The 24,147-nt window shown below is 39.5% G+C and overlaps 1 non-coding gene across 1 annotated transcript; it reads right to left on the reverse strand.

Moving 5' to 3' along the window:
• Window positions 1–19,671: 19,671 nt before the first annotated feature.
• On the reverse strand, window positions 19,672–19,773 carry LOC150000972 (U6 spliceosomal RNA). The gene has a single exon (XR_016513779.1). It is a non-coding gene; the product is annotated as a U6 spliceosomal RNA (small nuclear RNA).
• Between the last annotated feature and the right edge of the window lie 4,374 nt (window positions 19,774–24,147).

Here is a 24,147-nt window from a genome sequence, read left to right on the forward strand (position 1 = left end):
GAGTCAGAGTTTTCCTTCTCTGATGTGCCCTGACTGGAAGATCGAACCAGCGACACTTAGCTCGCAGGCCGACGCTCAATCCACTGAGCCAAACCAGCCAAGGGCTTATCATCTAAGAGCTTGCTTTTTAACATATTCAAAATTTAAACAGATTTCCCATTCAATAGGGCCAAATATGTATGTATTACAAGTTAGACATCAAATCAAAGTGGCTCTCTTTATGATTTTTGTCTGATCTCATCTTGTTCTTGGACTCCCATTTCTGCTGACAACAGAATATATTTAAATTTCATGTTAAAAATGAACTCAAAGTCATTGGGTGTGAAACAATGTTCTCTGGGTAAATATTCAGCCAGTTCAAAGCCCAGGAACTTATTGAAATCTGTTTTTTCTTCTCAGGCAGCCTCCTTCCCAAGATAGATATCATGTGTGAAGTAACCTTGGTTCAGATGACATATTGTGTTTGTTGGCTGGTCTCCAATAAGAATTAGTCCATCAGTTCACTGGGTGTCTGTCTGGACAAGTTGACATAAAGGCATGCCATGGTTTGGTCTTTGGTGGGGGTAAGAGGGGCGTGCGCGTTGTATTAGTCCCAAACTGCCATTGCGTGAGGAAGCCTGGGCTGAGAAGAAAGGTCATGTGTCTGTAATCCAACTGACACTGGTGGCAGCTGAGTCCTCCCACTGAGAGTCACCATTGACTGCCAGGCAGCTGTGTGAGGACGCCTTCAGATGCTTCCTTACCTCGCCTTTCAAGTCTTTCGGCAGAGGTTTCAGCCAACAGGGAGGAGAGAGAAGCCCCATCTCCATTGTCTCTCATCCAAATTTTTGACCCAGAGAATCCATGAACTAACAAGTGATTGTTTCATGCCACGAAGTTTTGGAGTAATTTTTTATGCCATCCTGGTTATATCACACTTTTCCCCTCCCTCTTTCCTCCACCTCCTTCTCTTCCTTCCAAAAATAAATTACTTTAAAGATTCAGAATAGTTGGAGGACAGTCTTAAAAACAAGGACAATTTTCTCAAGACCATAATTAATGAGTATTTTACGAACTATAGAAATAGTCCCTGAAAGTATAGTCTTGAGCATTTTAATCATAGGGTGCTTTTAAAATGTGAAGAAAAGCATTCGCAGTTTTTTAAAGGACTTTTGTTAAAGCCAAATTGTATGAAGAATTTTTTTTTTTTTTTTTGAAACACAGGACAATTTCACCAGCTTCCCCCCAGGCCAAAAGCTTTGTTCATTAAAGAAAAAAAAATATGTTTTTCATTTTCTCAAATGATAATATGTGCACCCAAATAAGTACAAAGTTGAAAGTCAAAAGTTGTGATACAGTGGCTGAATTACTTGATCTCTATCTTAATGTTAGTCGCATGATTATTGGAGTTCATTGTCACAGCAGGGCGGGGACGGGACATGGCGGCATCCGAAGGAAATTACATTTGCTGAGAAATATGGGTGCAAATGTCTTCAGCAATTACCACAGGTCATCTGTGCTGTGCACAGCAAACGGCAGAAAAAAGGACTTCCTGTGGGAAGGAGTAGGGAGGGGGGTTAGCACTGGGCTGGTGTGCTGTGGAGAATCAAAGGCGACCCCCCATCAGGCTGGCTGGGACTAAACAGTATAATGGGCTGTAATGAATTACTGGTGGTTTTTAAGACTTCGGTTTTGTTCTTTCAGGTCAGCAAACGTACCATCCACTTTCCTTGCTTTGTGTCGCCTGCCCTACCCTCTTAGACCCAGATGATTCCATTCTATTCCAGCTGGCTGCCTTCAGATTTTCAAATTAGCACTCAATAGATTTTATTTCAATTTGGAAACTAATGGATGCCTGAACTTAGCCAATCCATTCAAGCATCTTGGAGTGCAATTCTGATGGAGGCAATTTTTCTAATTATAATTTTAATTCTTCTTTTTTCTCTCTGTCTCTCAAAAAACATTAAACCCTGCTCCATTGGTGATTACAAAACTCTAAGTAAGCAGTACAGGAAAGTAGAATCGAAATCTTCCAATTTTTTTCCCCTTGTATAGCAAAGAAGATAAGCATTAAATAACGTTAGATTTATGTTGATTATAACAGTTGTGTATAACTCAGCCTATTTTTACCCAGATTTTATGGGTGGTCTGGGGGACACATCATGTTTCTCTACCAGAAAAGACTCATGAAATAAAGACCTACTTTGACATGGTTAACCTATCAGACAGGTGTTTCTCTTGTTACCTGGCTTCCAGGGGTTTTTCAAAGGGCTCAGATATTTGCATTTCGAGGACAAACTCAGCATCTTTCTGCTTCAATGGGCTAAGTGTATATTCTCTATATTCCTTTGCTGTTTGAAAAGCTCTTCTTTCACAGTGGGAGAAAGATGCTCAGAGCCAAAATAGAAAGTAAGACACAGCTTTCTCAGCAACAACAAAACGTCCTTTTCCTGTGTTACCAAGGGTAGAGTGTCTGGACAGCCTTAGCCTTGAGTCATGTTAATCAACTGGAGAGGATGGGGGAGCTCTTCCCTAGTTAGCGCATCAAGCTCCTCTAGCTCCCCTTTTATTGGGTAACTCACCTAGGCTCCTGAACACAGAAATGGCTGGAATTGGGGTCAGACCTTGGTTCTATTTTCCACGTCCCTGGCAATAGAAATTGGTCCTAGACGTGGGCTCATGAACCATGCAAAGATCAGCAGAGCCCTTAAGTGATACTTGTGTCTGGACACTGGGAGAAAGAGGCTCACGTCTCCTGATAAGGGTCCTTGTTTGGCTAGGGGTCCTGTCTTTCTTACTATTTTGACTACCCTATTTTAGTGACAGGACACAGAAATGCAAAGAGAAACAGTGCGGAGAGAACAGGTGTGTCCCCACAGCATGGAGTTACTCATTCTCCTCCCCAGGTTCGAGATTTCTGTGGCCTTCCGTCAATTCTTTAACCTGCTCCACTCTTCAGCTACATCGCCAGCACATTTCTCTTTTGTAAAGGTTAGTTTGAATTTGGTTTCTGTCCCTTGCAACTAGGTCATATTACATTGGCTTATATGGATGGGGGTGGAGTATATGTAAATATATATTTACATCTGTCATGAGAGATATATGAGCCTGGCCATTCTTCTTACCTTTTTTTTTTTAAACACCCTTCTTTCTATACATTAATTTAAGATATATATGTGTGTGTGTGTGTGTGTGTGTGTGTGTATATATATATATAAACTACTATTATATAATGCCCTGGCTGGTTTAGCTCAGTGGATTGAGCATCGGCCTGCGAGCTAAGTGTCGCTGGTTCGATCTTCCAGTCAGGGTACATCAGAGAAGGAAAACTCTGACTCCAAAAAACCTCCGCTGCCTTGCGGCATACCTCTTCAGGGGAAAGGCTAAGGGAGTAAACCCCGACAGAAAATCCGGAGCCGGAGTCCCTAAGGCGGTTTGACGTTGTAGTCAACACCGGCAACTCCTGCGGCGCACCTGAAGCCAAGCTGTATCGACTCCGTCTTTCCCTTGGACCCTTCAGCTGCGAAGAGAGGGGGGGTCTGCTGCATGGGCAACAGCAGACCCTCCATATTACCCTGCCCAGGCTCTGTAGCTTCAGCGTCATCACAAGATGTCGATTCAACACGGGAGGAGACAGATACCATGTCACTCCCGAGTCGGACTGCACAGCCATTCTCGGCGGTGCAGATAGACTCTTAAGAAGCTACACCATCATCTCTCGAGACGGACGGCTGCCGACGACGACGATATTATATAATGATTACTGAGGTTGCAAAGACCAGTAAGAAATTAATTCTACTCTCCACTAGCCTATAGATTCTTTGGGGAGACTGACATGTGAATAACCACAAACCAAGTTACATTTCCTAAGATATTCTGCAGAACACTAGCCCTACGAGTTATCATTTTCTATATGAACCACTGTACACCTACTTTTGCCCCATCCTGTATGTAGCACTGCAGAAAGCACATAGTGGATGCTAAAAAAATAAAAAGAATGAATACTTATTGTTTCCTTCTTCAAAAGGGAATCACATATGCTTTCATCTTTGCTTTTGTCTTTTTTGTTGGAGAACAAGCTGTAAGTGCGACCCGCCACACTGGACTTTGGGAAGGTACTTGCCTTTTTTTCTACTTGAATACAAGCTAATAGCATTTAACCAGGTCCTTGGACTTCTCTATTGCTTTATCTGGATGTTGTAAGAGTATTTTTGGTTATTCCGTTTTCTTTTTCAATTGCCCTCTCCTGACAGCTGAGAAGTGCTTTTTCCCTTCTCTGACTAATCAGTGCTATTTTGTCTGGCAAAATTATCACTGACTTTCTCACTTTACACTTTTAGGTTGACTGTCCTGTGGGAGAAAAGTAGATGTGGAGTGACTGATCTGGGTCTTATAAAATATAAATGAGGACAGGGAGGAATGCCTTTGGTATATATATCTTGGCTCCCTAGCCATAGCTCCACTGAGCTTTGCATACTTTTCATTAATCAGAACAAGGACTCAGGGAACCCTCATTGCTGACTGCTCCCAAAGTGTGTGCCTTGCCCCAAAAACCTAGCTCTGCAGAGACCCTGGGGTGTGGGCAGAAGTGGGAAAGGAAGGCCTGCTGTGTGATACTTGCCATGTGTCAACAACCTAGTGGATTAGACGTTAATCCCCCTTTCCAGATGAGCAGATGGATGCTTAGAAATTTAACCAACTTGCTCAAAACCTCACAAACAGCAAGAGAAACAGGTGGGATTAAAACTAGGCAGCAAAGCTCTATGTCTGTCCATCAGTACTCGATGCCTTTATTCTTTGCAGTTGTCTGGGGTCAAAACATGATGCAGATAATTACAGTACGGAGAATGGGAGCAGCGATGGGGTGAGAAGGACGCAGGAGAAGGTTGAATTGTCCCTTCTGCTGTCCTGGACATTTGAAGATCTTGATTGTGGCCTACCTCTCTCTCTTCCAAGTTTCCTGATGTTGAGCCATTTATTCAGTTCCCTTGGGCTTCGCCCCAGGGCTGCTGGGCCCAGTCACGTGGTTGGTGTACTGCACAAAGACGCTAGGCCCAGGGGGTGGGGGTGATTATCCGCCCTAAAACATGGCTGCATCTGCCCAGTGCATTCACATATTTATTCATCTGTCTTGATTATCGTAGGTATGTTTCCCATTTCTTTTAAAAAATTGAAAAAATTTGAATTACAGTTTCCATTCCCTTTATTGTTTTAGGTTAGGTTGTACAGCAAAATGATTAGAAAATCATATACTTTATAGAGTGGTCCGCCTGGTGCTTCAAGTCCCCACCTGGTCCTATGCATAGTCATCACCATAGTATTGACTCTTCCTAGTTCTGTAGTCTATATACATCTCTGTGATTCTGTAACTACCAATTGATACTGTGTAATCCCTTCACTATAGGTATTCCAGTTCACAGCCTAACCTAAGGGGTGAGCCCTAACATTGTAGTGATCATGAGGACAAAAGCTTGGGACCCTGCCTTGCTTAGAAATATATTCTACTGTATTATTTTAATAATGATATATGTTAAACACGGTAATTGGAAAAATTAAACAGGACCACCTCCATTAAAGAATTTGGTGTGGGTCCTTTTCCAGAACGTTCTATGCCAGAATTTAAACATGGGAAGTGTGAGTGATTGATTAGACGTTTGCAGGCCCAACCAAGCTGAATCGGAGCAATCTGTTCATGCTGCAGGCAGGACAGACGTGGGGATGTGTGGTGTGCGTTCGCGGAGAGGGACTCCCCGTGGCGTGGTTACCTAGCAGGGACTGGAGCCAGCAGTGCGTATTAGCGACCATCCTTTCCCTGTGTGAAGGAGAGTGACGCTTTGTCTGGCTGCTTCCTGCGCACTGAGTTTCACTTCTTAACTTTAATCCTCTTCAGTGTTTGGGGAAAAGACTGCGGAAACTCTCAGTCATTTGCCATCAAGGAGATCAAGGTGATCAAAGAAGAGACTAACCTCTTGCGTTCCATCGTTCTGTTAGTTGGGGTCTCCTGGCCAGAAAGCTGGCTGCTGCCAGAGAGCGCGCCGAGTTCCACCTTTCCCCTCTGTCCCGGTTCCCTGGGCGCGCGGATCCCCGTGGGCGCGCGGATCCCCGTGGGCACGAGCGCAGGTGCAGGTCCCTGGCCTGGCGGGGAGGCTCCGCCGCGCTGTGCTCCCGCTGCTCCTGCCAAGCCCCGCGCTGCTCATGTCCACCCTGCTGGCTTTCCTTGTGCGGGCGTCTCACTTATTTACTCCCTTCCATTCCGTTAGTGCCCTCCTGCCGGGGGAGGCCGGCGTCCCTCGTCCCCCTGAGAGCGAGAAAGCAGCGGCCCCAGATCGGCCCTGGGCCCTGTCTTGGAATTTTCCTGGAGTCCTTCCCTTCTCCCCAATTTAAATTCAGTCCACAGCGAGGGTCACAAATCAGCGCTTGTTAGAATCTATTATGAAGAAATAAACATTTATCAAATTGCTTTTTGAGAAGGTGAATAATTTAGGAAAAAATAAAAAAATAAAAAAACCACATCACTGTCACCATCACAAACGAAATTGTGTCGCTGACCGACGATTTATTTTATCCTCCGAGCTGCGTGGAGCTGCAGCATGCTGGGTGAATATTGATTAGCTGGTGCAGATAAATAAAATTCTTTATAATTTGGGGTTACCAACTTGTTGCCAATTAAGAGTCAAAAACCCATGGGTTTGCTGATGACAAGGGTCACTGGCTCGTTCCTGCTAACCTGCTGTTTAATCACCACAGAACCACAAGTCACTGCCGGGGTACTTGAGAGAGGCCTTCCTATCTGGTCCATGTAAAGCTGTATTTCTCCCTGGGGAATGTTTTTTTTTTTTTCTGAACACGTATTAGTATCATCTCTTCTAATATTTAGTGAGCCCTCGAACTGTGTTAGGCATCATATTAGCTCTTTTACATAATTGATCTAATTTAGTCCTCTGGACAGCCCTGTGTGAGAGGTCCTGGTATTTTCATTTTACTCATGGAGAAACGTGCTCAGATAGGGAAGTTCACTGGCCCTGGGTCGCACAGCTTGTGAAAGTGCTGAAGAGCTGATCAGTAAGTCATTTGGAAAATACCGTAACGTATTTCTAAGCTACAAAAAGCTTGAGAATAAATGGTGGGGATCATGGGGAATTGCATGAAGTAGAGAAAACTATTTGTCTTTGTCCTGAAGAATGACTAATTCAGAGGCAGTCGATGCCAGAGCTAGACGGAAAAGCTCCTCAGCATATAAACATTCTAGAGGAGGGCTTAGAAAAGACAACGTAGAAAGCCAGGCAGCTCTTGACAGCATCCCAGGATGAACAAGTCCATTGCCAATGTTTAGGGGTCTTCAATCAGGAGAGAAGGAATAAGATTGATGACACCCTCAAATTTCTGTCATCTCCCTTAAAAAACTATTTTACTTGGTCACAGGCCCTATTCTTAGGAGTCATACCAAGAAATAATTGTGAGGACTTTTAGCAAGTTGAGGTCTTTAATTTCTCTGTAAAGAAATCTGTCCTGTAGTTGTGCTACTTATTGGATAATTTGGGGTGTCAAATGGACTCTCAAGAGAGATCATTCTTTGTATCCTGAATCACATTGGTGGGACATGAGATATTCACATTTGTAGCTTGTGTTTGAGACCTGAAGGTGGCCCATGATAACAGTCTCTGCAGACACCCACAAACCTTTCCCAGTTGAGAAACTATGAGTAGACATCTCAGAATTCCTGTGATAGGGACCTGGCTTCAGGGTTGTGACTTATTTTAATGTCTTGATATATATTTGAGTAAAAAACTCCATACAACTCACTAGTTAGAGATTGGTCAAGGATGGTCACTTGGAAAAATTCTTCTTTTACTCTTTTGGATGCATTAAAAATGTGGGTATTTGCAGTGGCCACAGGCGAAGTAAATATGTATCGGGTGCAGAACACCTTTGCATCTGCGAGTGAAACCTGTCCAGTGTCTGAAGCTGGTGCTTCCCCCTGCAGGCTTTCTTGCGTGGCGTTAATGAGGAGGGAGTCAAGACTGAAGGAATGAGAATGTACATTTCCAAAGAGCTGTAGCACTTTTTGATTTGAGCTCCCACTGCCAGAAAGCTTGGCAGGCTCCCGAAACAGCTACTGCAGGACTAGAAAGTTACATGAATACCGGAGGGAAAAAACTGAATTGCTCGTTGGGAGGCTCTATTAAGTGAACATCTGTTAACTGTAAAAATCCCATGCACAGAATGGGAAGATATAATGAAATTCAGAGCTTCGGAGCAAATTAAAATCATAAAATACCCGTGGGCAGGAATCACGGTGTGTTTCACTACTGTGAAATTTACGTAGAAGCTTGGAGCTCGGCGAAACAAAGCGGGAACACTTAAGATGACTCACTGCAGGTGCTCAGTAGAGCTACCCTCTGTTTTGGACGCGAGCTGGCAGTTGGGAAGCTACATGCTCAGTGAGGAAGCTCACGTGAAAAGCTCCCTAAGCCCATAACTGTTGACAGAGTAAAAGATGGTGGCTTTGTATTAGGAGGGCTCTTGTCAGAACAGGAAAGTCTGGGATTTGGATCTGCGCTTTGCAGAGGTGGGGACTACTGGAGATTCACGCTGTCCAGATGCTGCTGAAATCCCAAAGGAGGGAAAGGAAGAAGGAGAGAGTGCGTGGTTTTTCCATATGGTGTGTGCCCAAGAAAAATGCCTGAGCAGTGCGGCGTGTAGAGGGGATTGGATTGAAAATGCTCACCCCATTCAGAGCGTTGAATATAAAGGACAGCGCTGGGGCAACCTTTAGCCTAGGATTTTGTGCATGCTCACAATCATGGAAACTCCGTTAGCTATTTCCTTGGGTGTTTTGAATTGTAACCACCCCTAGACTAGGCAACAGGAGAAAAACACAGGTTAATGAGCAAGAACAGATCTATGTGGAAGATAGGTTGAGGTCAGTTTAATTTCAATACTACGTAAATCCCTGTGGCCACTTGGGCGTTTGTTATATTAATGGCTTTGAACGTGTGAACGGTGGCATTGGAGTTATTTAATCTTGTGATTATCTTCACTGATTTCCTAGGGGAGCAAAGGAGGGGCTGGGAGTTAACAGGGGGCTGTGAAGCATAACAAAAAGGTCAAAGGTACGTAGCACATGAGAAAAAATTTTGATTGTTGTCAGCTGCATCTACATGGACTGGGTTTCTGGAAAGATGTGCTTTGCCCCACGTTTTGCTGAGCTCTAATTGGAGACCTAGCTTCCCTGATGGTGTGGTGAGGTCTGGTTACTGTAGTTAAGGGGGAAGCTGTGTATCACAGGCCAGAGGGTAAAGCTTTTAAATAAAGCTTCTTTCCCAAATGCTGAAGCAAGAGATTGGAACAGAAATAGACTGTAGAGCTAAAAAGTCTTAAAGTGCCTCTTAAATCTTTACTACAATTACCATAATATGGAATAATAGAGCCGATTCTATTTTTAAAAGCTTTTGAAGTTTGCAAGTAGCAGCCATAAATTGTGGGTTTCAGGAAATCTATAACTAGTTTTTCAGAGGCTTTTTATTTTAATGAAAGAGAAAAGGTTTTAATAAAACCAGAGAGAACTAATAGGGGACACTGTGAGGGAAAGGGAATGTCTCCTTAGCTCTAGAAGCGCAAAGGAGTCTAAGTGATTGGCGAGTGTGTGCTTATTTAAAAAAAAAAAAAAGGAAAATCAGATTCTTTCAGCCACATTTGGGGACTTTCAAGTAAGTTTGCTTTATTGTCAACAACAGGAAGGTAGCCAAGCATGAGAGCAAGAAATAATCTGACACTGCCTGAGATGTAAATAGTCTGGAGAAAATGAGGCCGATATTCCGGCTCCTTCTGGAGGAAAGGACAAAATGCTGCTAGGATACCTGGCTGTGAAGAGAAACTCAGTACCCGTGACCTGATTGGCCTGGAGGAAATTGTTCACGTGTCTGCTGAGGCATGTTATGGGCGTGAGCGCTGAAACAGACGTTTAGTGGCTGGGAGGCTTACAGATTCCTTCCTTCCCTTACCCATTTCTACAACGAGAAGAAAAAGAAATAGCTTTCCGCAGCCACAAATAATTGCTAACCAAAAACACCATTCCCATTCAAGATGTGATTAAGGTTGGAGGTGTTCATAATACATGAACAAAAATTTAATAATAATTTGATAATCAAGAGGAACGAAGTTGTTAATGGCAGTTGGGTTTCTTAAGGAAGTCGGCAGATGAAGCCCCAAATGGTTTAAAGCGTACAATGCTTATCAGTTCTATTGGCTGTGATACAGATGGGGCCAAAAATGCAGAAGCAGAGCAATGTATTATGTGAAGTTTTTTTCCTTATTTTCTCTTTTCTTTCTTCCTTCTTTTCTGCAAAGTAGTGAAGAAAAGCTCTTTGAAGGCAGGGACTGTAAGGAGACTGACACAAGGCAATTAGGGTGTAATGTGACAGGAGCAGTTTTGATGGTGGTAGCGGCAGTGATGATGGCGACAGTGTTGGTGGTGATGGTGATGATGCTGGCGATAATGGTGGTGGTGATGGTGGGAATTATGGTGGTGGTGGGTGTGGTGGTGACGGTGGTGATGATGTTGTTGTTGTTGGTGGTGGTGATGGTAGTGATGGTGATGGTAATGGTGGTGGTGGTGATGGTGGGAATAATGGTGGTGGTGGTCATGGTGGTGACAGCGGCGATGATGTTGGTGGTGATGGTGGTGGTGGTGATGTTGGTGGTGGTGGTGACGGTGGTGATAATGGTGGTGGTGGTGATGGTGGTGATGGTAGTGATGGTGATGGTGGTGATAATGGTGGTGGTGGTTGTGGTGGTGACAGTGGCGATAATGTTGGTGGTGATGGTGATGGTGGTGGTGGTGGTGATGGTGGTGGTGGTGGTGATGGTGGTGGTGGTTGTGGTGGTGATGGTGGCGATGAGGTTGGTGGTGATGGTGAAGGTGATGGTGGTGGTGGTGGTGGTAGGGAGAACCCACACAGAACATCTGAGAGAGGAAGGCAGAAGATGTTAACTTACCTGAAAAAAGGGCATTTTAATGGGAGCTTTGTTGGGTGAGTTGGATATAGGCTGACAGGGAGTTGGAGAGAAGGAGGAGTGAGGAAGGAGGAAAGGTGGTGGGCTAAGCATTCATCGCACATTTGACGTGGGAAGGTGCACAGAGTCAAACCACAAGCTGGTAGACATGTTGCTGGGTGCGTAGGCCAGCTGTTGACTTTTACTTACCAAACACAGCAGTCAGAAGCCTCTCAGTTCCATTCAGTGCATTTCTGCCTTTTTTCATTTTTACTGATGGTGTCAAAGTATGCTTACATCTTTTACTCATGCTACTCTTTATTCACATATTTTTCCAACCGTATGTCAAGACAGTGTGAGTACTAACTTCTCCAGAGCCTTCCCTTTCATTCCCTGTAGGATGTCAATGTTCTTTGCTCCTCCATGATGGATTCTTGGTACCATTTTTGACTCTATTCACCTTGTTATTACAGTTACTTATGATTCTCTCTTTTCCTTTATGTGATTCTGATGTCCTTGAGGGCAGGTAAGCTAATTATTTTTATTTCTCCAGCTACATGAGATAATATTCAGGACAGGTTTTTATACAGAATAGCACTTGGTCACTGGTCAAGCAGATGCTTTCTTTTGTATCTTCCTCAATTTTAATTAAATGTTTGATTGTAAAAGCTTAATATGACATAGGTTAGTAAAATTTCCACTGAAATGTGATAAGATTTTGTAGTATGACTGATTAATATGTACTAGGGTATAATGTAGAAGTAGAACCCTAGATGATTTAAAAACATGATTTTTAGCATACTTGCCACATGTTTATTCTCTTCTTTGATTCTATAATTGTTAACCTCACTCTCAGAGTCTCCTGAGCTTTAAACCTCCAAGTCATCTACAACTTTTCAGTTTATTCTCTAGTTACTATGTTTCTTCCATAACACCTATATCAGTTTCCTATTATTGCTGTAACAAAGTACCATGGACTTGGTGGCTTAAAACAACGCAAATTTATTATTTTACTGTTCTGGAGGGCAGTTGTCCAAATTTTGTATCAATGGGGTATAAATAAAGGTGATGGTAATATTTTGTTCTTTCTTGAGGTTCTAAGGGAAAATACCTTTTATTGCCTTTTTCGTCTTCTAAAGGCTGCCTGCATTCCTTGTCTTAGGGCCCCTTCCATCTTCAAAGCATCAATATGCAGTCAAGTCTTTTCTACAGTGCATCACTGTCCCACAGATTCTTCTGCCTCCGTGTTCCACATGGAAGGACTTAATTGCATGTTAAGCTCTTTATTTTAAGGTTATCTGATTGGCAACCTTAATGCCATCTGTAGCATTCATTCTCTTTGACCGTTTAATATTCACAGGTTCTGGGAATTAGGATATGGATATCTTGAGGGGGGCATTACTCTGCCCATCACAATACCTATCATATCCCTTCCTTTATGATAACCATGTGACTCTTTTATTTCAAGCCCACTTATTAGGGTCATGGCATTGACTTTTGACTTTCTTCTCTACCTTTAGTTTTTAATCTCTTCAGACATCCTAATTTCTGCTAACAGATTAATCTCCATGGCAGCCTTTTCAGTAAGGTGGTGCTCACTGAGCTCTTTTTCTTATACTATGCAACCTATCAATACAAATTTGTTTACTCATTAATACATTTTTACTTAATTATAATTTATGTTCATACACTTTTGTACTAATATTTTATTAACTTATACATAAAACAAATATAAAAATATTTGCAAAAGATGAAATAAACAAGATATAAAGATCTTTAAAAATTTTTGTTTAGAGTAAAATGTTTCTATTTTTTAGTAAAAAATTATTAATAGTATCAAAGATAGAAAGTGATGAAATTATGCACCATTATTTTGTGAAAGTCTTGATTAATACTTTGACTTAATATATTAAATATCTTGGATTATATCCAGATTATTTTGATACTTGTTATAGATGTGACTAGAAAATGCTGCCTCATAATGCATATATATTGTTTACTGCACTGCCATGATATTCATTTTTCAATCTGCTTTGCCAGTTTTGTGAAAGTGTTTCTTTGGTTGAAATTTTAAATGTACATTTTTGTTTTTTAACATTAATTAGTTTTCTTGCAGATTAATCTTGTAATTTAATTATTAAGCATTTTATATCATAAAAAATGACTAAACATCTGAAACTCATTTAGAAGATTCATATACAAACTAGAAAATTTTATTTCCAAATCTAAATGTGTTGATATATATTTTTTAAATATATGACATTCTTAAGTTATTTTGATATCAAAATTTCTAAATATAGAAATATTCTCAAACACTGATATTCTAAGTGTTTTCTCCATAGCTTTTATCTCTCCCCCGAACAGTTACTTTCTTACTTGTTAAAATACTTATACTTATCTTGAAGGGACAGATAAGGCATGGATGATATTTTAAATCCATGGTTATCATAGAAAAGGCCAGCAATTTGGAAATTATTTCTCTCAAAGAGTAGTGTATAATTCATTTTTAAATTGAGAAAACCAACAAATATCTGAGTGATATAAGATGTTCCTGATGAGTCCACATTTTGCATAAAGTATTATAAAGACTCTAATTAAAATTACCCACGCTGATAACACCTCAGACCAGCTACCCACATCCTGCAAGTGAGGGCAGGACTGAGGAAAGCGACCCCCTCTGTCACGATTCCTTTCAAGATCCATGTCCATGCAATCTATGGGTCAAGAAAGGAAGCCATGCTGGTTACTGTAGTAAACATTTTAAGTTAGAAATAGATATTTAACATATTTTACTACCCTCGTTATTTTGTATACCCCAATTGTAGACCACTGCACAAGAGAATAAAGCCCATACTCTCTTGTACAGAGTTGAATTTCCAATTTTCCAATTTTGACTTAACTGTAATTTTCTGTCCTATACATTTCCTGTTACACAGTCTACACAGACTACCATTATTCCTTCTTCCCCTAACTTTACCCCATCTGGTTCTCAAATTCCATCATCCTTCAAACCATAGGACCTGGCTTACTGCATTTGCCCAGCAAATTTTGGTTGAATGAAAGGTCTATTCATTTCTTTTCATATGCTTTTCTTAATTTGTAATTACATAACCATCGATATGGTGCTCTGTCTGTTTGTATGATTAGACCAAGGTCCACAAGGGCATTTAGGGACTGTGACAGTTCTACTTACCATCATATAAATATATGCACTTAGGTTAGTGACCAGCATGAAGTAGGTGCTCTTTTATAGTTTATCAGGTGAATAAAGGCCACATCACCCTGAAATCCTCACTGAGTTCTCATCCCACCTGGTCATAATTAGTATTTCCCTTTGACGTTTTCAACGTCTGTACTTCGATTAGAGTAAGATTTAGTAAGAGACTCAGGCTTTTTAAAATTGTTACTTTATATATATATAAAGTTAAATTGTTACTTTATGTATATATACATAGGGTGAGATTTGGCCCAGTGATAAAGGCGCAAGTGGAAATTTGATTGCTAGAGTGTCTGACAGTTGAGATGGAAAGTTATCTGGAAGGGTGCCTGATGCTGCACATCAAACCTTTAGTTGTTCACCTGCCAAAGTCATGTCTGTATATGTTATTTCACAGCAACATGCAAATTGCTTATGATTGTACCCAGTAGAATGGTCCTCTATCTGGGCTCATTGGCAGCCGTTTAAAAACAAACTCCAGAGCCCAGTATCACAACTGTTTTCTACCTTTTTGATCTTACCTCATCAAGGAGACAGGGTCAGGGTTGTATAATGTGCTGAAAGCTGTCGATACTTTCTATTTCTTATTCATTAAAGCCTTCAGATGTCGTTTGCCTGGCAGGTCCATTTACCGTGGAGGGCGAGGAGAGAAACACTAAACAGGCGTTCTTGACTTGAAAAATAGCAATTCCAAGCAACTCGCAAGGGGAGAAGTTGAAAATTTTTAGGTTCCAAAGTTGTCACTAGGAGATAAATTTGGGTACACATTCATCTCTCATAAATAGGCTTTCTTTAACAAATTTTTGCAGTGTGCAAGCCAGCCAACTTCTCTGAGGGCAAACATGCTTCACATAGCAATCATGCAGCAAAGGGAGGGTGTGTGTCATCCCAGCCTCCTTCTGAATGTGCAAATATGAGCTGGAGGAGTAGTATGCTGAGCTGTTAATGGGGAACTCTTGCTTCCCTTGGCAGGGAGAAAAATACTTATGGTAAATATTTAGCTTGCTTGATGGGAAAGTGTCTGAATTTTGGGTAATCTAAATGCAAGCTTAAATGTTTCTGTAATACCATAAGAAGATTATTTTTCAAATAAACAATGAGGTACATTAAGTATCTTATACAAAAGAACTGCCTGGTACAAGTGTTCAGTTTTGAAGCAGTAGCTATTTGAAGCAAGGGAAGATGATTTTTGTAGCAGGGATTCTAAAACTGTGGTCCCCAGGCTAGCAGAATTTTCATTATGTAGTAGCTTGTTAGAAATGCATAGTGGTGGGCCACACCGCAGAACTACTGAATGAGAAATCGTAGGGGTAAAGTCCAGAAACTAAAGTTTTAGATGTGCTCCAAGTGATTCTGATATATACTAAAGTTGGAGAAACATTCTTCTACTGGAATTTGATCCATTAATTCATCCGACAAACACTGGCTAGCTAATATACTCTAGACTCTCTTTTAGGCACTGATTACACAGCAGTATGAACAAATGCTCAAACTTACTCTTTTGCCATTCATAGTCTAGTGAGCAATCTTGGAAAGTCAGAAGAAAGGAGGACTTCATTAGTTTAAGTTCATTTACCCTTAGGGGACTACAAGGCACTCTTTTTAGTGAGTATGGTGTTTTGGGAAGGTTGGCAAAAGTAGAGTGAGCTTTTGGGGACTGAACCAGATGGTTCCTTTCATGCCAACTCCCCCGGGGCTGGTTTTAAGATCTCTCTCCAGGTGCTCAGGACCCATGACTTACTTAAATGGGCAGTTGATCTGCATATTTGGTTCCCTTGAATTATTTGTTAACCACTGTTCTGTGTTTGGTGCTCTAGTGTGGGATCCCAATACTTGGGCTCTTGTTCCATAAAGGATTATTCGTAAACCAAATGGCATAAAGAACATATGGTATAATTGAGTAATAGCCAATTTTTCTGATTATGAAACTTCGGAGTAATAGTGGGTCCTGAGCATTTGGTATTACATAGGCTGGAATCAAAGGGAATTTACTACCTTTCTTCTTGCTAGTCATTTATTCAGATGCTGTTTTTCCCAACTTTGAAATTTTTCATAGTAAGACATGCAAATGAATCAAAAGTACAATAAACACATATAATTTCTTCAAGATTTACCATCTATATTCTTTCTCTCTGTCTACACAGATGCACATATACACACATTGTTTTGCCATTCCATTTGGATGTTTAAATTGTAGATATTTAAAAAAATTACCCATCTATAGTTCAGCATGAATCTTCTAAGAATAGGGACATTTTCCTAAATTACAATATCATTATCAGCCCTAAGAAAATGACAATAGATCATTGAATATCTAAATCCTCCTCAAATATTTGAATTTTTCTCAAAAATGTCCTTTTGTAGTATTTTTTCCCCCATATGAAGGCCTTATTAAGATTCAAGCAAATAATTTTGATTTTATGCTTCTTTGGTCTTTTTCAATCTAGAATTACTCCTCTACTTTGTTTTCTCCGTGATATTGACTTTTGGGGGAGTTTGAAGTAGTTATTATGTATAATCACCCACATTCTTGATTTGCTTGATTGATTCTTCTTGTCATCTTTTAATGTGTACCTCTGTCCCCAAATTGACTGTGCACTGGAACTTAGATCAAGAGGCTTAGTTGGATTATATTTAATAAATGTTTGACTGCTTATAATGTGCCAGGCATAGTGTGGTAAGAAAAACAAGCAAAGTCTTATTTTCATGAAGCTCAAATTATTTAGGAAAGCACATAATAAACAAATATATTATAAACTTATATATATGCTACCTCCCCCTAATGGTATGTGCTGTGATGAAAATGAAGTACAATGATGTGACTGAGTGGCACTTGGGGACACATGGAATGACCTCATTGTAGAGATAGTTGAGATGTGATCTGAATGGAAATGACAAAGTAGAAGATATGGCTCAATAAAATCAATTTTTTAAACCTACTGACTGATGCAAAGACTTCTCAGAAGATGTTGAATTTCATGAGTTTTTTGAATGAAGGAAGGGAGAACTTGGGAAGTACTTACGAAATTTAGGAGGATAGTCATGTGAGTCATTGGACAGAAGGTAGGAACAGTCATAATCAGATAATAATTCCAGGGAATCACGGAGCCTGTTCCTTTTTGTTGGTAGTAGCTGCACATAGATATATATATTTTTTACCTGGCTGGGTGCAGTGAGCTGACACAGTGGCTAAAAAGGAGAAAACTGAACACAAAATTATGAGGAAATATAACTCAAATCTGTCACATACTGTTGATCTTTATGCCTGTAAGTTCCTAAAATGCTCTAGAGAATTTCATTTGGAGTCTTGTGCCAGGAAAATCTAGTCTCCCATTGTAGGAAGTTGGGAAAGTGGAATTCTTCTTAGCTCTTCTGCCATGTTTATCATCCTTCCTATCTCTTCAACATGTATGTCCTGTTATCCAGGTCATCTCTTGAGTTCCTGGAGCTCACTCTGGATGCATTTATGAATATGACATTATTAAGCACCTGCAAATAAATATCAGTACTGGCTTTTGTAGCTAACAGAGAGGACAACTGAAGAAGATGCCTTGTTGAATACTTTTCATTTGGCTCCTTGGTGGAAAAGCAATATAACACTGGACATTCAAGCGCACTTGTATGCCATAATAATGTGATGGATAATTGAGCAAGACGAGATAACATGTACATATATAGGGCACATCTAGTAAGCAGTATCTGGCCCCTGGTTCATTTCTCAGCCAGCATTTGACAAGCCCAGGAGAGGTTTTTGACACCTGTCAGAGAGATCAAAGGAAATGCTGCCTCTGGAAGTGCATGTGGAAGGAGCAGACTGAGCTCTGGCTGCTGAGAAAGAGTCTTCAGAGGGAAGCACGCTAGAGCCCCTGGCGTTCCTGGTGGCTGTCCCACACATCAGGCCTCAGTTTGCCCATCTGGAAAACTCATCTGTGAAATGTGTCTATTGAAAATGCCTAATGTATTGGCATGTCAGGAAAAACAACTGGAAAATAAGACATTGACCAGTTATATTGTATTTCTGGTGATTTGTCATTAAGGCTTATGGTTCCGTACAAGTTGTGGATTTTTGGTATGTTTCAAGGTGAAATGCTGTGTGTGTGTGTGCACAGGTGTGCATGCATGCTTGTCCTTCGGAGAAGAAGGACCACAGAGGACGAATAGCCACTCTCTGTCCAATGCCAGCTCACCCACACCTTCCCCATCCCCTTCCTCCAGGCACATTTTCTTCGCCTCTCACTTTCTCCTAAGTGCCAAGTTTCCTTCTTCTGCCTTTGTAACTTGTTCCCTGAGCCCAGGCAGCTCAGCTGACTCACTTCTACCTCGGTGACTTTCTAAAAGACTTTTGCTTGTATTTGAAAAAAGTAGTATTCCATTACAATACTAACACATTTCAGGAAAATTAGTAGTTAATTTAAGTACTTTCAAAAGCCTAGGATCTAGAACAATGCTGTCCAGTAGAAAGTTCTGAGATCAGAGAAATATTCTAAATCTACATCATCCATTTTGTTAGCCACCAGTCCCATGTGGCTATGGAGCACTTGAAATGAGGAACTAAATTTTAAATGTAATTTAAATTAATTAACTTATATTTAAATAGTCAAGTGTGTTTATTAAAAGCTATCATTTTGGACAATGCAGGTCTAAAAAGACGTTGAGGAAACACTTTTCAGAAGGTCATCATCTGGTTATGCAATTTTCCAATTAGATTATTTTTTCTTGATTTCATATTAGTATGTATTTTCTTGTGTTTAAAATGCACATCAGTTCCTACCCATCTGTGTGTTCCTTCCTCATCCTGTTTTATACACACGTACACACTCTTCCCCATTTTCTTCTGCTGTTATCACTAAGCACTAATATTTTCTGTTATGTTACCCTTCTGGAGGCTGTACTATATCCATATTATGTTGAATCAAATTCTTCATTGTTCTCTTTTAAAATTAGGAGCCTAATGTTCACCCCTGAATTGTATTTTCAAAGGTTACCACTGTCTTCGATGGAGGTCAGCTTTCTCTTTAAAGGCTGTGGTGGTATTTGCACCATGATCAAACCCTGCCTGAAGACCAACTTTTAGCTTCCTCAGTGCTGCAGCATCATGAGTGTCTTTCTTTTTCTCTCATCCATCTTTTCTTTCCAGTTTCCTTTAATGTTATGGATATTACTGTTCTCATATCTACTCCCCTGGATTGAGGCAAAAGCTCTGGTTTGGTTTTCTTTGAGAAAATACATCTAATTCTGATTTATCCAACAGTCTGCCTTAAAATTTCACACTTTCTCCTTGAAATTTCTTGTTCAATGTGCACAAGTATGAGTTTAATAGTAAAACAAAAATTTTCTAACACTACGTATCTCCCAGTCTATGTTGAAAAGGCACTCACTGTGTTTTGTGTCACCCAAGCTGGAAGGCTTGGTCATCCCAACTTTCCACACTTTATGTTCCCTCTCAACTCAGTCAGCATGTGCCGAGCATTCTTTTAATATAAAATATGGACCATTTCATGACTTTATGTGCTATCCTGGCTCAAGGTCCATGCTCATCTTCTCTGTGTCATTCCAGTTTCTGCATCTACTACCAAGGCAGACCCAGTTTGTTCTTCTAATGAATGTTACTTACAACTCATTTCCTTCTCCGCTGTTCATACCCTGGCTTCGGTCTTCTTCGGCCACTTATTGGTGTTATTCCCTTCAGTCTCCACTGGCGCTGTGTAAACCACTTCAATTCTATCTCGTCTGATCATTCTGCTTGCATCTTATCCTCCCAGTCCGTTGGCCTGCCTCCGCTTGCTTTTCCAGCCACCTGTGTTTACTGAACTAGCTCTGCCCCAAAGTGGAGTGCCTCGTTTGTGTTTTCAAATCTTATATGCCTACATCCTTTAAGGTTTGTTGTGTAACTCACATATCATTAATCAACTATTTATTGAGTGCCTGCTGTGTGCAGGGATTGAGCTGGGCACCTATGTCTTTAGTGCTCAGCTTATAAAATCACAGGACCTTACATGGTAACAGGAAATCTGACAAGAAAATGGTCAGTTACGGTAAAATGGGATCAAGTTTCATCCCGCCTCTGCAAACCATCCCAAGCCACATTAGCTCCTCTGAACTTTCAGCAATTACTCATCCACCGCCTAATTACATTACTAATTTTTACCTGCTCTATAGATTTTACTATTATGTGTTTTTATTTCCTCTATCAGATTATAAACTCCTTGTGGGCAGAGAATATATTTTATACTACTGAATATGCCCTATCGCTTCTAGCTCACAATATTTCATATAAAATTTACATATTAAATACCTGGAAACTTATAAGAGAGCTATATTTTACCTTTGAGAAACTTTCCTATGCATTGCATGACCATTTCTCTGTCTACATAAAACATGGAAATATGGTGAGAAAAGGCAAGATTTGTTTATATTCAGTTTACACTGAATGATGGTTTTAAATGTGTAAATTGAATTATCTATGTTAAAGTATAAGACATTTAAAAATGTCAGGTGCTTATATTTCATATTTCCCCTGATACAAAATACTCAATAAATCTTAAAAATAAAAAACATAAATTGAAATTGCATTTCCAAACTTCTATGAAAATTATGAAATACATGCCAGTTACCAGAACTCAAATAGAAAATTTTAATTGTCGAGTTTTAAAACCAGATTTTGATTTCTTAAAAAACAAAAACAAAAAACGAGTCTTCTATTACAATAGCAGGACTTATAAAGTCCTAATTAGATAAAGCAGGTGGTTTTGATAGAGTAATTTAAAAAGGTAAATGTAAATGAACTCTAACTTTTCAATACTCTTATCAATTAAAAATATTATTGCATTTTAATGTAGCCCTGGCATGATCCCAGATATTGATTATAATACTTTCTGTTAAATTAACTTTGCCTAGGAACTTTTTCCTCTTTGCTTTTGGTTTAATTTCTAAAACTTAATATATTATCTCATTGTGGTTTTAATTTGTATTTCCCTGATGATTCGTGATGGTGAGCATCTCTTCATAGGTTTGTTGGCCTCTCCACATCCTCTTGAAAGAAATGTCTATCCAGTTATCAATGGTATTTTAAAAATTTTAGATTCTAATTGTTGGTAGAATGTAGAAATACAATTGGTTTTACATATTGATCTTTTATCTGCATCCAGCACCTCTTTGTAGTTTCCATTGGATTTTTCTATATATACAATTGTGTTGGCTGTGAATGAAGAGTTTTATTAGTTCCTTTCTAATCTTGATGCATTTATTTCTTTCCTTTTCTGATTGTACTGCCTAGAACCTCTAGTACAATGTTGAATAGACCTGAATAGAAATAGTGAGAATGGACATCCTTGTCTTATTACTCATCTGAGGCGGAGAGTATTTTATTTGGTCTTTTACCATTAAGAATAATGTTAGCTGAAGATTATTTGTAGTTTCTTTTTAGCATGTGAAGGAATTTTCTTTTAGTTCTAGTTCTGAGAATTTTTATTAGAAATTTTAGAGTTGATTTGTTTTTCTCTTTGAATTATGGACTGAAAGTTTCAAAGTGAAGATATATAATTTTCTAAAAGCCTATAACTACAATTATCAAGTCTTTTAAGTCATTTATTTTAATTCTTTAATTTCACCCTTTGGCACTTTTACAACTCATCAGCACATTAGAACTGAGGAATAATTTTGCTTAAATATATATTTTTCTTTTTGTTTCTTTAAGATAAGTTACCATGACTATACATTTACTTCTTTAATGTTTTAAATCTCTTAAATGTATTTGATTACATTTGCCTAGTAAGGATCTCTTGTTCTAAAAACCTAAATAAATGCATTGAGTATCAAACATCAACTTGGAGCAAGTTCATTTATATTGAACTGGATTTCTCAAACATGGTGAATTTTAAGGCTGGGTCATGTGAATTTAGTGACTACATATAATAAAATGTGCTTATATGTAGATTAAGTATACTAGCTATTTTAAATATATGAGGAATCACGTGGCAACGAGGGTCAGGGAGTTTGGAGAGTGTATTCAGTTCAGCAGAACAGGAGAAATTCTCAAGGCTGACCCGATGGCAGAATGTCCAGTTGGACAGAATGATTGTGCAAAATGCTGCCTTGACTAGAACTGTAATCACACCATATGGGGTCGATAATCATCTTACTTTCCATTGTTATAAGTCTGGTTGTCTGAGAGGTACTATGCAGAATCCAAAATTTCACCATCTGTTATGTCTGATGCTTGAGCTTCCAAGTGATTTTTATCCCCTCTTCTGTTGCTTTGCTGTATTTGTATACAAGGCACATGCAGTTTTTATGTAGGTTTTTGACAAATGAGTTAAAAAACCCTATGGCCATACCAGAATCTGTTTTCTAAAGTTGTAATGGATAAATTAGCATAATTCAACTAACTTCATAGACTTTTACTAATAATCAGAGGATTATTATTTTGAAAATTACTGGCCATGGCATCCTTGCCTTTCCTATTGCCAATAGTTAATGTATAGGGCATTTTTGGATATTTTGGATTGCCATGCCTTTAACAAGAATTAACTTCTACAGGGCCTAACTATCAAGGGCTTGGTGACAATAAGTAGGTTTTTAAAAAAAATTTTATATTTATTTATTTATTTATGTACTTACTTACTTACTTATTATTGCCATCAGCAAAATAAGTATCTTAGCATTTCAGCCTTATAGAATTCCTATAACAATTGCAGAGAGCTGACTATGTTGCTTGGAGTTATAGCCTTCACATGAAAAGTGATTACTATTTCTTTGTCATGCTTTCTAAATGATCAGGAACACCAAGGCTGATTCAGAGCCCTGTCCAGTCCTCTAGATTCCTGACGTATGACCATTGGTCAGTAGTTTCAAGTTAGCATCTTCAGTGGGGGCTGAGGGCGAGCAGGTGGGGGGAAAGCTTACTATTGATACATCCTATTGCTAAAGCTGAGGGTTAAGGCTGGTTTTAAATGTATTTTTGTAAGAAGGAAAACTGCCCAATACTCTGACTCTATGAACCTTGAGGCCAAGGAAAGTGGACAAAAGAGAGGCCTTGTTAAATTTGCACAAGGGTATATTTCTGATCTTTTTCCTATAAACGTTTGGAGTGACTAATTGGGTTTTTCCCATTTATCTCCCAAAGACAAAAACATTAAAAGAGAGCTGATTATTTATAAGCTTGAAATGGGATCATCTCATGACATAAAAATTTCCTTGGACAATCGTTCGACTGCAGTGAGATACATAGTTCAGTGATGTATACTAATTGTAATTTACAATTATGCTTTTGGATGCTGTCATAGAAACGATCTCGTGTATTGAGGCATCACAATAGATATGTTCCTGTAAATAAAGACAGTTGACTAGATGCAGGATTAGATTTAATTAATATTGCCTTAGGAGTAAAAATTAAGGTCAGTGAATAAAACTTTAGAAGAAAGAATTGACCAGAAATGGAGTTATTTATAAAAGAATTAAATATCTGTCTAGGTAGTGAATTATTCCCTGTTGTTGAATTACACAGTCAGTTCTGAGGCAGGTGGCTTCTGTTATTATTCTCATTTATTGAATATTTGCTGTGTATCTGCATTGTACTAACAAACTCTTAAGTCTTCCCAGGATAGATAACCCCATTTTAAGGCAGTGAAGAGTGCTACCTCTGGCCAATTGGTTCTATTTTTCTTCTCTGCTGAAAGTCATTTAAATTCAAATGAAAAATAAAGTCCATTGTTCTGGCCAAACAAAACCTGCTATCAGGCTGACCACTGGCTCAACTGCACGGGGTATATTCATATACAAGATTTTTATTTTAGCATTAAAAATCAATATGACATTATTCTGGTTTCAGAAATAAGGGGCCTGAGATTAAGGGAAGTTGAGTAATTTGCCTGAAGTCACATAGCTCTTCGGTGAAAGAGCTGGGATCAAACTCCATGTATGTTATAGCATGGTTAATTCATTTTATCTTCCCGATA

The sequence above is a fragment of the Furipterus horrens genome, unplaced genomic scaffold (assembly GCF_987537825.1).
Source record: "Furipterus horrens unplaced genomic scaffold, mFurHor1.1.pri manual_scaffold_10, whole genome shotgun sequence".
NCBI classification, from domain to species: domain Eukaryota; kingdom Metazoa; phylum Chordata; class Mammalia; order Chiroptera; family Furipteridae; genus Furipterus; species Furipterus horrens.